The sequence below is a fragment of the Crocodylus porosus genome, unplaced genomic scaffold, assembly GCF_001723895.1.
Source record: "Crocodylus porosus isolate Cpor-Errol unplaced genomic scaffold, CroPor_comp1, whole genome shotgun sequence".
Lineage (NCBI taxonomy): Eukaryota > Metazoa > Chordata > Crocodylia > Crocodylidae > Crocodylus > Crocodylus porosus.
Window position 1 is genome coordinate 57181591 of NW_017728918.1, and position 14403 is coordinate 57195993.

Genomic DNA, 14403 nt, shown 5'->3' on the forward strand with positions numbered 1-14403 from the left:
GGAGCTCCTCCAGCTGGCGCGCCAGAGACCCCAGTAGGGAGCAGACCCCGCAAGGGGAGGTGGCCATGCTCCCGGGCCCCAGAGCCTGAAAAAGGTACAGGCAGCCCCCGCAGCCAAGAGCCAGGTGCTCCATCTGCATGGAGCCCGGAACCATGTGCTCCGTCTGGGTGGCCGTCTCTGAGGTGCCCAATGGGGGGGCCGCAGAGCCTGAGGGGACCCAAGGGGTGCGGCACGTGCCCATCCGTGTCATGCCTGGCTGGCTCCAGGCAGCGGCCTCCTCCCAGGGAGTGAGGAGTTAACCCCTTCCCATGCTTTTGCACACCCTTGCCTTAATGGAAGTGGAACTGGGTAGTGCAGATAAAAAATAATCTTGCCCTGGAGTGACATAACTTTGAGCCATATAACAAGTGCTTTAAACCACTTTAAAGTGTTGATGTGTAGAGAATCCATGAGTTAAGAGCTCCAGGAGCTGCCCAAAATTACCATGTAATAAGACCCTGTGTTACCCAGCTTGTGTTCCATTAATGTGTGGTCACTCTCCCCAGATGAGTTATCTAAGTTGCAGTCCTCCAGCATCCCAGGTTACAGTGTACCCTCCACCACCCTTCTTTTCTATGTGGACAAGCTTCCTATCCCCTGAACTCTGCTGCCCAGGGGGGCAGTTTTGACACCAAGCCAATCCTCTTCCATCACCAAGGGTGACACCTTGTGCAAACAGCCTGCAGAGCACATTCCATCTAGCCAGGTCATGGGGCAGAGGTGGTCCAGTAGAGGCGGCTAAGGGGGTGGGAACATGGTAGGGGACCAGATTGGTTCTTTTACTACTTTTTATTTTATCCTTCAGTGGCTGACTTCCTTCATTTCACCACCCTTCTCCTACTTTTCCACCTTCCATTTCATTACCCCACACTATCCCAATAACTCTCCACCCTCCAGCTTCATGTTTCCGGCCCTCCCTAACCCATCTCCCTCATCCCCCCTACCTAGAAAAGGGCTAGAAGGCTTTCCTAGCTCATTAGCGGTAACTCCTAGTCAGGCCTTGCTCGCCAGCCCTCTAAGGTGGCAAGTCACAGCTCTGCAAGTGGAGGACAGTAAGAGAAGTGACTGCTCCAAATTCAAGATAACACTAACACTGATCAACATTGAAGCAGCTCAAAGTGCACCATATAACAAGGCTCTTAATTACTCCTTACAATATGGATTCTGTGTCCAAGAAAAACTGGGACAAAGCTGATTCTAAGAGTGGGGTTTTTTACAGTAATATAGTATGCTAATACTGAAAGAACCTTGAAGGTTGTTTGCATTTGATAGTGCACAGTAGGTAAATAAATAATAATGGCCCCCTGCCTCCCATCTCGAAGAAGAGGTTTTGTGGAAGGGAATTGCACTGGCAAGTGAAATTGCCTATACCTAGAATCCTGAGGAGACCTGGGAGAAGAGTAGTCATGGCCGTCTCTCCAGTCCTTCTGATTTTTCGGAGTGCATCTATCTCAGAGTGCCTCAGAGAGATAAAGCATTTATTCCACTCCAATTGGCTTGTCAGTGGGGATTTGTGCAAACCTACTGAATTTCCCTCTTTTTTCCATTTATGCATCTGGCAGCTATCTTCTGCGCCAGCTTCCTTTGTTAAGGTATTGTTAAGCTGTGCTTCCATGATACCTTAGGTATGACTAGATTATCTGTTTGGGGATCATGAAAGATTTTGTTTCATTGGAATTGTCGAGGTATCTAGGTTTTTTGGGTGGGGGGGAGGGGCAGTACAGAGGGGTAAAGGGAAGGAGGGGAAAAGTATTTGCATGGACCCAGCTCTGACTAAAGATGCCCATCCATGGTTTATAGGTTATAAAATACAAGGTGATGTAACCCTTATTTGACTCAATTAAATGTCTGGGATTGAGGAACGTATGAGTTGGGGAACAGATAGCATCATCCTCATACTTGTAATTAAAGTCAGTACACTTCTGGTCTTGGTTTAAAATCTGTCCTTCTGTCTTTTTCACTGGCATGCATGTCCTGATCAGTGAGTTGTTTTGAAGGACCGTGTTCTCATGTACAAATTATATGGATGTGCATATATGAAATACTTAATATGATTCCTATTAGAGTTAATATGGCTCTCTCTAACTTCAGTGAGAATTGGAACAGGTCCATAAAGAATAATTGGTGGGGTGATAGAGACTAAAGGATTTTTGATAATGGTCATATTATTCTTAAGCAGAGAATTTAGTGAGACCTTCATATTGGGCATGTCTACATGTCACCCTATGGCAGTGTAGCAATGTGCTATGTTGCCATACAACGTGTACGGTGATGCAACAGTCATGTGTGTCTACATGATTGCCAGCTATGTTGCCATAGCAGTATGCTGCTGGGTGTAGCATGCCACAATGGCAACGTAGAAATGAAATCTATCCACATGCCATGCACACGGCACAGTAACCGCCTGTTGTTAGTACTCCTTTTGGAAGTACTGAAGCATGGCACCATAGCAACATCACCGCACAGCAACATGTAGACATTCCCATTGCATACAAACCTATATCTCTCATTTTATTCTGTTTCAGTTATATTTTAGACTCACTTAATCTTTTAGGTTGAATTTCATGCCCTGCAAAGGCATGCACTATTTTTTTCTGTTTTCAGCCAAGAGTATGTTATGGAGGTTGTATAATTCAGCATTCTTTGTAAAGCTCTGTCATCCAGGATTAGCAAAATATGTTCATGAGCACAATCATCATAACATTCAGCTACGAGACTAGAAAGGTAACAGCTGAGTATCCTTGAGACTGCTCAGGGTTGTGCGGGCTGGATTGGGGCAAAGGAACTAGATTAGGAAACTGTACTTTGTGATTCAGGAAGTCCCTTCTAGTATTAGCTTCATATGTTCAAATCCCTAAATGCTCTGACAAGAGACCATCCAAAAACATCTCCATTCATGCTTGCTTGACAAAAATGAACACACTGACACAGAAAGCCAGCAGAATGAGCACTGAGAGTCTGGAGATAGACAGGGTATGTCTTGAAAATGCAACAGGCAAGAATGAGGTATGCATCAAATAAAATCTAAGATTGTGCCATCAGTTTCTCAAGGAAAAAAACTCTCAGATATGAGCAAAAAATATTGAATATCAGGTAGCTATTCTTACAATCCATTTTCTCTCATATAATGCACAAGTTTCAATTTTCCTTTCTATGCAACATAAATAAGATCTTCTGTAGAAATCAGAATGTTTTCCCTTGTAGTTACACAGATGCTGACATGAAACGTCTGTTGCATGTGGTTGATTTGCAAGCATGGTTGCTTTTTGAGAACTGTGGATACTCATGTCACGATCTTGCCCTCCACTGAATAACTATAGTTTGAATAAAATTAGAAACAATATCTCTGTCAGGTACAGCAGAACCTCAAGTCATTTGTCATCCAGGTATTTTTTAACCACTTAATAGACTACGGGTTGCTGAATAAAGGATAAGTTAGGAAGCTGCATCCTGCAGTTTTTACTTCAGAGGGCACCACTTCTCAACTCAACTGGAGCATTAGAGTGGCTCCACAGTGTTGAGTGGAAAAACAGTTCCCTTGGAAATAAAAGAAAAAGCACCTTAGAGGTCCCATGCAGGTACTTGTGTAGAAGTGTATTAGCCTTCACTAGTTCGCAAACTCTTATCTTTGCAAGTACTATACAGCCTAGCCTGATGAACTACCCAGGTTCTTCTGTCCATACCTAGGTATATACACATTCATTAATGCACTTTGGCTAATATGCATTAAATTTAGTACTTCCATTGTGAGTACTAGAAAAGGCTAATTAGCCTATTTTAATGCACACTAGTGAAAGCACATGGTTTTTTGTTATGTTTTAATGAGTATTAAAATAGGCTAATGCACGTTAAAGTGTACATGTACACTTGCCCAAAATAATTATGCTTTGGTACAGAAGTTCACAGCATACCCAGTCATTCATGGCCTGTGAGCTGGCATCATTCTTCAATGGTAAATATAAGAACGCTTGAGATAGTTAAAGGGTAAATGATCTATTGAACCTAGAGCCACAGGAGATACTGGAAAAATGAGATTCCAGTGTTTCATTTCCAGGATCTAAGTTTTACCATGTTAGCAGGAATATAAATTACACCCTCAAAGAGCTTTCTGTGTAGAACAAGACCTAGAAATAATTTTCGGACCATGTCTTCAGCCATGCTATGGTATATTAAAAAATTCTTACAAGACTGAATATTAATAGGGGAAAGCTAGGCATTTAATATCTTGTAAATAAAATGTGCTTTACTTGACATTTTAATCTGGTGATAACTATAACTTTCTCTTGGGTAGTTTAATCTTGATGATAACTATAAATTATCAAAATAACATTATACTGAAAGTGTCTGTTGTTCAAGAGCATTATATACCCTCAAATCATGGGGATCTTTATTAAACAGTAGACAGTAAATTAAAAGTAATTTTCATACTTCCCAAGTATCGGTTGTTATTGAGACTTCATTGTAATAAACCTAGGAAGTGTAATTTTACTTTAGGTTGTACTGGACGTTTTATTATAAAAGCAAATTCTATACTTGATAGTATTTTGATAATTGACAGTATATTTGGTAAAATAACTGATGACAAAGAAACTGCAGTAGATCAAATTTATCTGTTTTTTATTACAGTACGTTATATAGTGCCACAAGAAAAGCTATTAGTTAAACTGCAGGGATTAATAAAAAAAAATGGTATGGTCAGGAAGGGACCAGCCAAGCAGAGAGGCAACAGTAGATTGTGTTAGAAGCATAAATATAGGAAAGTCAGTTGTTGAAGTCCTCAAGGATGAGTCTTTAAAATAATCTGATTTAATATTTTCATTAATAACCTTGGCACAAAAATTGAGTGTGCACTGATAAAATCTGCTGACAATGCAAAATTGGTAGATGTCATTGATGTCAATGAGGACTAGAACATTTCAACAAGAATAATTGGATGACCTTGAGGAGCAGAGTTACAAAAATGGGATGAAATTTAATAGCATAAGGTACAAAATCATGCACTCGGGGAACTAATGACAAGAACTTCTGCTAGAAGGTGGAGACTTAACAGTTATAAATGAAAGAGGAGAAAGACATAATTGATCACAAGATGACTATGAATCACTAATAGAATGAAGATACAAAAAAGGCAAATTTGTTCCTATAACGAATCTGGTAAGTATTTCCATTGGCAAGTGAGGTATGATAAATTCATGCAGAGAAGGGCTGCTGGGATGACCAAGGAAATAGAAACCCTTACTAGATAAGACTTGTTTACTCAAGCAAAACAAAACCTAAGAAGGGAAAATGATTGCTTTCCTATAAACATTAAGGGACAATAAAGCTTTTTAAGCAAAAGGACAATTTTGGTACAATAATAAAAAAATATAAAATAGCTATGAATAAATTTAGCTTTGAAATCAGAAGAATGTTTCTAATTATCAAAGGTTCAAGGCACTAATACAGCTTTCCAGAACAGCAAAGTGACCCAAAATCATCTTTAAGTCAGCTGTAGTCATCAAAGATGTCGTGGCAAAAGGTGGAACATTAGTCTGTTTCCTTGAAAAATTTAAGTTTAAATCATTACATTTGCCTATAGCCTACCTGTATCTCCTCTGTAATATCTACTGGTTATGGTAGCCTGCTTTTAGTTTTCTACCTTTTTGTTCCTAATACTCTTACTGAAATCCCTATTGCTATACTGAGGTGTTAGTTTGGTGATGACTCAAAAAATGTGCCACCTCCTTACCTATGAACAACAAGTCCTATGGCATCCCATTTGTCTTTTAAAGTTTCTCTCCAAGTATTGAAGAGGCCAAGGTACCATCTTGATGAGAACATAAAACCTACAGTTTTTCTGTTCTCCAGCTATTCATTCTTTTACTGTAATTGGATTTCTTTTAGTTGTTTGAATTTTGACTGACTTCGTTTCTTAACTCTTCCCTTGGCCCTTTCCCATATTGGTGTATTAAAGGGTAGTTTATTTGAACTTTCAGATGCCTCAAGCATGTTTGCAAAGTTTGATAAGACGTGGTATCATTATCTCTTTTAAAAATAGTTCTTGTTCTCTTTCACTGTCATCTTTTGTTTGGCCAGAGCTGTTATTTTAAGGAAGTCATTGTTTTGATAGTAATGTAGCTTCAAAGAATGTTTCAGGAATCAGAGGGCCTATCTGCACTACACCTTCAGTCCTTCTGGAAAAGGACTCAGCCCATCTTATCTTGCAGATGACACTAAGCTGGGGGGTGGGATTCAGAGAAACCTGGTCGAGTTAGGATTCAGACAGACCTAGACAAATTGGAAGATTGGATCAAAAGAAATCTCATGAGGTTCAATAAGGACAAGTGCAAAGTCCTGCACTTAGGAGAGAAGAATCTAATGCAATAGTACAGGCTGGGGGCTGACTGGCTGGGCAGCAGTTGTGCAGAAAAGGGCCTGGGGGTTACAGCAGACAGAATGTGGGCCAGCAGTGTGCTATTGTTGCCAAGAAGGCTAACTGCATACTGGGCTGCATTAGCTGGGAGCATTGCCAGCAGATGTAGGGATTATTCCCCTCTCAGCACTGGTGAGGTCATATCGGAGTAAGTACTGTGTCCGGTCTTGCCCCGCCTCCCCCCAGCCCCCCACACACTACAAAAAGGATGTGGACAAATTGGAGAGTCCACAGTGTAGGGCAATGAAAATGGTTTGAGGATTGGGTTATTGAGTCTAGAGAAGAGAAGACTGAGGCAGGACTTAATAGCATTCCCTGAAGGGTGATTACAAAGAGGGCGGAGCTAGTCGCTTCTCAATGGTGGCAGATTACAGAGCAGGGACAGTTTCCAGTTACAGCAAGGGAAGTTTAGGTTAGATATTAGGAACAACTTTCTCAGTAGGAGGGTAGTAAAACCCTGGAACAGGTTACCCAAAAAGGTTGTGGAGTCCACATTGTTGGAGTTTTTTAAAACCCAGCTAGATAAAGTCTTGGCTGGGATGGTCTAGTTGGGGATGGTCCTGATTTGATCTGGAGGTTGGAGTAGATGATCTCCTGAGGTCCCTTCCAACTCTAATTTTCTGAAATTCTATGATTCTATCTCACATTCCCACATGTTATGCCTAGAAATGTAGCAGTGAAGCCAGGCAGCAGGGAGTGCCTGGGATGGTATGTGAGTGGGTAGGCAGTGTGTGTTCAGGAGTGCAAGCACTGAGGATAAAATGTATGGTTTCAGGCATACTCTTTGGAGGCTACAATCTATAAAATAACATTCCTAGATTATAAAAAAAGACAAGTTGTGATCAATATTCCTCTGTGGTCAGCACAGACATTATTATTTGTGTGGACTTTTCACTGCTGCAAGAAAACCTAGCATGTGCTCTCCCCTATTTCATTTTGTTAAATAGGCTTACAGATTTATTTGCAAACCCCGTTCCCTTGTGTTCTTGGAGAATGAGTTATTGTGGGTGGATTCAGTAGTAACGTCCCGTTCCACAATATTTCCTTCCTTCCCTCAGCTAACATTTAGCTTTCTGTGTAATACTGCTTTTTTCTTCTGGTGGCTTATTTTCACAAACGTATCTACTTCAGAAACTGAAGGAAATCTCTGAAGTGGCTTTCTATTTTCACAAACAGCATAAACGAATGGGAAAAGAATGACATTGATATGAAATTTCTTTTTTCAGACAATCTAAAAAAAATTACTACAAGTGTATGTGTGTAGTACACTAGAGGAGATGATTAGTGTTAGGCTCTAAATCTGCAAAATAGTTTCTGGAAACAACAAAAACTTCATGCAAATGCTACATTAACTCGCATGCTTCTGTAGGAAGAGGAAGATCACCACAATCAGAGGAGAAATAATGCTGAAAAAAATCTCTTTATTTTTGTAAGAACTCTTTGTTCTAATGATCATTCTGAATTCTTTGAAACTATTGAGTGAATGTAAGCATGTTCTCCTTTATTTACTGTTGCCGTCTAGCTGAGGAATTCACTACTGTTAACAGAAACACAATTCAGTTCCAGTTACTCATCTTCCGAAAGATTTCCTAATAAGGGCTAGTATTTTTAAACAAAGTTCAGCCTGCTTTGTTGAATTAATGTTACATGTGCTTCTCTTTCTTTTTCCTGGAGTATAAATTTTGAGTGTGACTGTTGTTTTGTAATTGGTTGACTAGCAGTCAAAAGTATTCATATACTCTCCTGTTTATTAATGCTTCCTACCCTTCCCTTCTTCCCTGAATTTTTTGACACCCAGATTCCTACAGTAAATGAACTCCAGTCACTGTCAATATGCCTATTACCAAGATATAATTAGTGTGTTTTATAATTTGTGCATGCTCAATTACAAACTTAAATTATAGTATAGCCAATGCTCTTCAGTGAAAGTGGGGTATTACCATGTGGCAAAAGCTGATGTACAAGTAGCTACTGTGGAATAGATAACACGTTGTAATTTGATGCCCTTGTTTAACTAGAAATATCTCATCTCATCAGTGAACTCCATTTATGCTTAGTTCCCAAATCTCACCAAATATAAAAACCTATGCTGAGTTAATAAGTTGTGGCACAAGGTGGATACCAAAATCCTATCAGTAGGAAGAAAGGTTAATATCATATTTAAACTGGGACTTTTTAAGCAGGTGACTAAACTAAGACAGCAGTTTATTCTTAAGTTTGAATTTCACAACTTGTCATATCCTGATTGTATCTTGATTCTGCCTACGGTGGCTGCATCTACATGTTCAATTAATACAACAATAAATTCTTGTCCTGTTTGAGCTGGAATCAGTTGCTCTTGGATGCAGCATCTACACATGCACCCAGGACAACAGTAGTTTGAGCTGGAGCAGAGCAGCCCTGGGTGGCAGCAGGCTTGGGGCCCAGCTCTGGGTGGTGGCATCAGATTGGCTGGCTAGGGCATGAGTGTGCAGAACCTGCTTACCTGTGTGGCTAGATAGCAGACAGCCCCCACACTTTAGCACCCTCATGCTCCAGCCAGCCCATCACCATCTCCACATGTATTTCATCACAGTTCATGATTCTGTCATAAGATAGTACCATCTGTGACTGCACTCTCTTGTGGTGGAGTTAATTAATTTACTGTGCCCTAATACCACCATACATGTAGACTGTGATGCTTTACTGTGGAGCTAATTAATCAACTCTGCAGTAAAGTGCACATATAGATGCACCCAGTGGGCATGTCTACATATGATATTATGCCACCTAAATAAACTATGGAGCTTATTGATCTGAAGTTCATTGCTCCTGGGTGCACCATTTGAGTGTGCCTGGGAGCAATTGACTATAGCTGGTAGCCATGAACAATAGCCAGTCTGCACTCTTGATACTGTTTGGAAGAAGGCAAAGTGCCAGGAAGTAGCAGTCTATAAAAAGTAGGGGTGTGCAAAGCTTCGATCGCCGATTTGATTCAGAGAAGATTTGGCCTGATTCGGAGGCCAATCACCAAATTTGAGTCTAATCAGGAGACCAAAAAAACCATCCAAATTGATTCGGAAAAAGATTTGGAGATTTGGAAGGCAGTCTTTCAGGGGAACAGAAACTGAGAAGAGGGTGGGGGAGCAGAGGAGGAAAGACTGACATCTGTAGCTAGTCAATGGCTGTGATCTTTCCCTGAGTCCCCTTCAAAGCATGGTGCTCTGGGAGAGGGAGGTAGAAACAGCACATAGGCCTCTGTCTGCAGCCTTTCTGTCCCTTTGTGAGCTGTTTCTGCCTGAGCACTGGGAAGGCCCCCTGTTACAGGCTACCACCCTGTTGTTATCATCCTGCTGTGCCTTAACACACACACAGTCACGTCATGAGTTTTGCTTGTCAGCAGCCTGAAGTGCAGTTTCCCAGAAACCCCTGCACATATCTCCTTGACACTTGGCAGGCTTCATGGCCTCAGAAGGGGCTACCATGGCTGCTGTTTTCATCCCACTGCACCTTAACAAACACAGAGTCACATGTCACAAATTTTGCTTTTAACAGTTTGAGGTGGTGTTTCCCAGAAATCCCTGCACCTATCTCCTTGAAACTTGGCAGACCTCATGCCCTCAGAAGGGGCTACCATCCCTGGTATTTTCATCCAAATCTGCCAAAAAAGGACAATGATTTCAATGATTCCCCATTATAGTCTATGGCCGAATCTGCACCTATCTTCTGAAGCCAATTTGGCCAAATCGATTCAGGACAGTGATCCAAATTTCCAACTCGAGTCACTGTCCTCCGAATCAGCCAAATCCGAACCATATACTGCCCTATTTGCACAGGCCTAACGAAAAGCATTTGACAATGGGATTTTTTGTTCCCTGTGGTAAAGTTGGGGAGGACTTTGTTGTGGGAGAGGGGCTTTTTGGAGCTATCCATCAAATGAATAAGGAACCATTTGGGGGATTCTTCTCAAAGTAGCTCCAAGATGGAACAGAAGAAAACTACATATACCCTAAAAGTTACTAATTTAGAACTTCTTTGCATACAAAGCTATTTGATTTCCTCCAACCAAAGCGATACACAAAGATGGGGAATTAAGAGAATTGATTAAATTCACCTAAGATAACCAGGACAGTCGAAAAACAAAATTCCAGATCACCTTAGTACCATTTCACTACCTTAAATCCAGGATTAAATCTCCACTTTAAGTTTAAATTGTTCTTATTAGAAGTAAGGACTGACCTAATCTGGATATCTGCATATGAACCAAGTATTTTTATCTTTGTACTACATACTGTCTAATGCAAGTGAGAATTAATTCAAATACTTCTATTTTTCCTGCATTTCCATTTAGATCATTTCCCCTTTTTTCCTTCTATACACATATTGATATTTCAAGAAATACCATTAAGTGTTTAAATTATTCTTGAAATAATTTTAGCTACTTTATTTAATTAGCTACAATTTTCTGCACCTGCTAAATAATATTCTTTAGAATGCTAGAGGAAAGCAAACAAAACAAGTGATTGAGCTTATACTTATTTTCTAATAGCAGTGTAAGATGCAAAGTAAACATCTAATTTCATTAAAACTTATAAGTAATTTAGCATCTTGTTCCAATAGATAGAAATGGAAATTTCTTATTAGATCATCAAGCTCACTTCCAATATTAAGTCAGTATTCATTTCCCATGTATTAACCCAGGTTATCACCACCAAATAATTTACATACATACACATAAGCACACTGTTGTGAGCACTTAAGTTATCTGAGTTTTGCTTGTTGGGTACTTCCATAGTACTCAGATAACTTAAGTAAGTGCTCACAGCTGCTCTGGCTGCTATTTATCAAGTTTGGGAAACCCTACTTTTAATTTAAATGGTGTTTTTACAATATTAGTGTTTAATGCTTTTAAATATTCTATATAAGCATTTATATGTTTAGGAAAAACCTGAATGTATCTCAGGGCCTGTAGTTTTGGTGTGTTCTTCCTTCTCTTACAACATAATTTGCTACACTGTCAGGATGCATTTTGTACAAAACGATTCCAAGCAAATACTCATAGACATCTTTCTGATAAACTATCTACCATATTTTACATTTGCATCTGTCTTTTTCAAGGAGAACCTACTACTGTTGCGATTAGTTTTGCTTTCAACTTGCTGTGTGTGGATTTATTTATAGCTCTTCTGGTTGAATACAGATTTGACAGCACTGTCACTCTTCCTCTGAACCTGCAGCAAGACTGAAGCAATGCATTAGATACAGACGTGGCCAGGATTTGTATTTGAAAATAGATACACTTCATCATCACTCTCCCTCAGCAGACTACTCTGTTCTTTGAATGCTGTCTCCTTCCTGGGACCCGGGTTGCAGGAGAGGTTTACCTGGCAATCCACTCAGCTCTCTTTGTTCTATTTCTAAATTCACTGTAACATTAGAAAGACATTCAAGCAGACAGTCTGAAACCAAACTGAGAAGGTAAATGCACAATGCAGTGAGCTTATTCCATTTACGTACTAATGGCACTCCTATTACAAGCTTAATGTTTGTTGGAAAGAGGAGGAGGATCAGAGAAGCCATCCTGGAAAACGTATCAGTCTTCATGTATAAATCTTGGTTCCCATTTGCCTATAAACATCCATCTTAACTCTCGGGGGTGGGGGAGTAGGGGGGAGAGTTGTATCCTGCCTCACTGTAGTAGCTGAGTGTCTCACTATCATTTAGTAGATTTTACCATGAGAACCCCTCTTTGAGGAAAGGCAGTACCATTATCGGTTTTTTCATTGGGAAAATTAAGAGTGTGTTAAGGGAATTGACCAAGCTCATACAGAGAATGTATGGGCTAAGCCAGGAACCGAAGCCTATTCTCCCTGTCCTGTGTCCTTACCAGAAGGCCATAATTTTTGTTTTAATAGTACAGAGGAGCCTTAAACACAAGATTGTCTTCCCTGTGCAGAAAAAATCTCTGTTAAAGTGTCAGCTTCCACCCACCCATGCTCCCCTGGATGAAGAACAGAGGAGTCTATTGCATCTATCACTCTGCGAACATTTTAAAGAAAAGTTGGCAATGGGCAACATTTCTCTACTATGCTCTAACTCAAACCAAAGGGCAGCTTTGAAACAGGAACAAGTAATGGGCTCCCATAGGGTACCCCTCTCCACTACAGGCTGTCAAAGATTGTAATGTATTTGTATAATTTATGTCACAATACCAAAGGAGGAGGAGGAGGAAGAAGAAGAAAGATGTTGTACAAGGTCTTTACTTTCAGCCTTCTGAATTAGCTTTCTTTGTTGTTTCTTATAGATGAACTCATTCAGTGAGGCATGAGCCTCCCTAAGCTACAATTTGTTTCACCAGTTGCTGTAAATGGACCTGTAGAGAGCAGGTGTACTAAATAGAATGGAATAATGTCATTTAAATGCAAAGGATAGGGAAAGGAGAAGGAAAGCAGGGGCACTGCTGAGAGAAGTGAAGGTGAATTGGAAAGATCAAGGGGGGTAAACAAAGTGGTTAACCCGCTGAAGGACATGGGTGTTATGAAGGTTAGTTCAGGTAATGGGATAAGAACTCTCTTTTAAGACAGTACTTAACACAATTCAATCAATGGATGATTTGTTGTTCTACAGCAAGTAAGGCAAGGTGGCTCCTTGGAGAGTAACAGAGTCAGAGGTATTTCAGGCTAGGGACAGACATTCAAAAAGCCTGAAACTTAAATTGATTCAATCTTTGCAGGTTAGTCTAATGTGGCTAGGCTAAATCACTTAGTAACGGCCCAGACACAAAGAAATGCAGGCACTACATTCAGCCAGGTTTATTGTAAACCAGTTTCAGCCATTTTAAACTGGTTTTTGTGCACTGAATGTCTGTTCTGTTACAAGTCTAAACCAGTTTCAGATCACTTAAACCAGTTTATGTGTAATGCCTGGCCCTAGCCTCATAGGCAACAGACTATTTTGTGACATATTATCTGAAGAGAAACCCAAGTGGTGCTGGATCATAAAGGAATGGACCTCTGGTAACTTTTACTAGGTCTGAAATGCCCCAATTTTTTAAATGTATACTACTATTGATTCTGCCCTGTTTGAAGCAATATCATTTGCAACACTATAAATGTGGAAGGATGTTTCCACAATTTTTTTTCAGCCATGTTTTTAATGGTTAATATTTTTTAAAGCAGTTTCACATCATAGATTCATTTTAGATTTTTTTAATGATTATTAAACAGGGACAGAACCTATAATTTTATTATAATTGTTGTTATTATCTACTTTGGGGAGAGGTGTGGTCTGGGCTTGCAGCCAAAATCCTTCTGTTATATTTCCAGCTCATAACACTAACTCCCTTTGTTAGGAAGACTGTAATCAAAGTTGCATGAGAACCCATCCTACAATGGCACATACTTCATTTCTTTCCAAGAAGAGACTGGACCCACTGGGAGCCAGGGTGCCCACTGCATTTTAAGACATTGGAAAGGAGTGTGGCAGAGACCCAGGCCCCGTATTCCACATTGTGCACATTCACCTTCCCTAGCGAGAGTTAGACAAGTATTGTGACTCAAGAGAGTTCCTGCTCCTCTCTGCTTCCAGCCAGTTCTCTTAGCTGGTGGATGCTGGCTCTGGATCCTTCACAAAACCTTTTCACAAAGGCTGGTACTGGCAGTGGCATCAGCCCTGTACAATCCTTTATCTTTCTTTGGGCAAAAGCTGCTTTTGTGTCTGAATCTTGCAAAATTGGAACAGCAGGGAGGAAAATCTGGTGCTTTCTTTCTCTTCCTCACACACAAAGGTGAGCAAAATATTTTGGCATTTACTGTGCAATGTATTTGTCACTGAATGAGCTTTCAGAATGCTGGGCTAAGCAAAGCAGTTGTTTTCAGGATGTAACCAGGCTCTGAATACTTCTTCATTCTTTTTTACAGTAATGAATTTGCCTCTGTTTCAATAGGGAATTTTTTTTGTTGTCTATGATATTC

General features: G+C 40.2%; 1 protein-coding gene across 16 annotated transcripts in view; it reads left to right on the forward strand.

Annotated features, from left to right (window-relative positions):
* RIMS1 (regulating synaptic membrane exocytosis 1) overlaps positions 1 to 14403 on the forward strand; it is a 344875-nt gene that overhangs the window by 290290 nt on the left and 40182 nt on the right. The window contains exon 1 of one of the 16 annotated variants that reach the window (XM_019537635.1): positions 5171 to 5193. The exons of the other annotated variants lie outside the window; for them this stretch is intronic. The gene's annotated coding sequence lies outside the window, so the exon portion shown is untranslated. Of the gene's footprint in view, positions 1 to 5170; positions 5194 to 14403 lie in introns of those variants that run through there. 16 annotated transcript variants of the gene reach the window in all.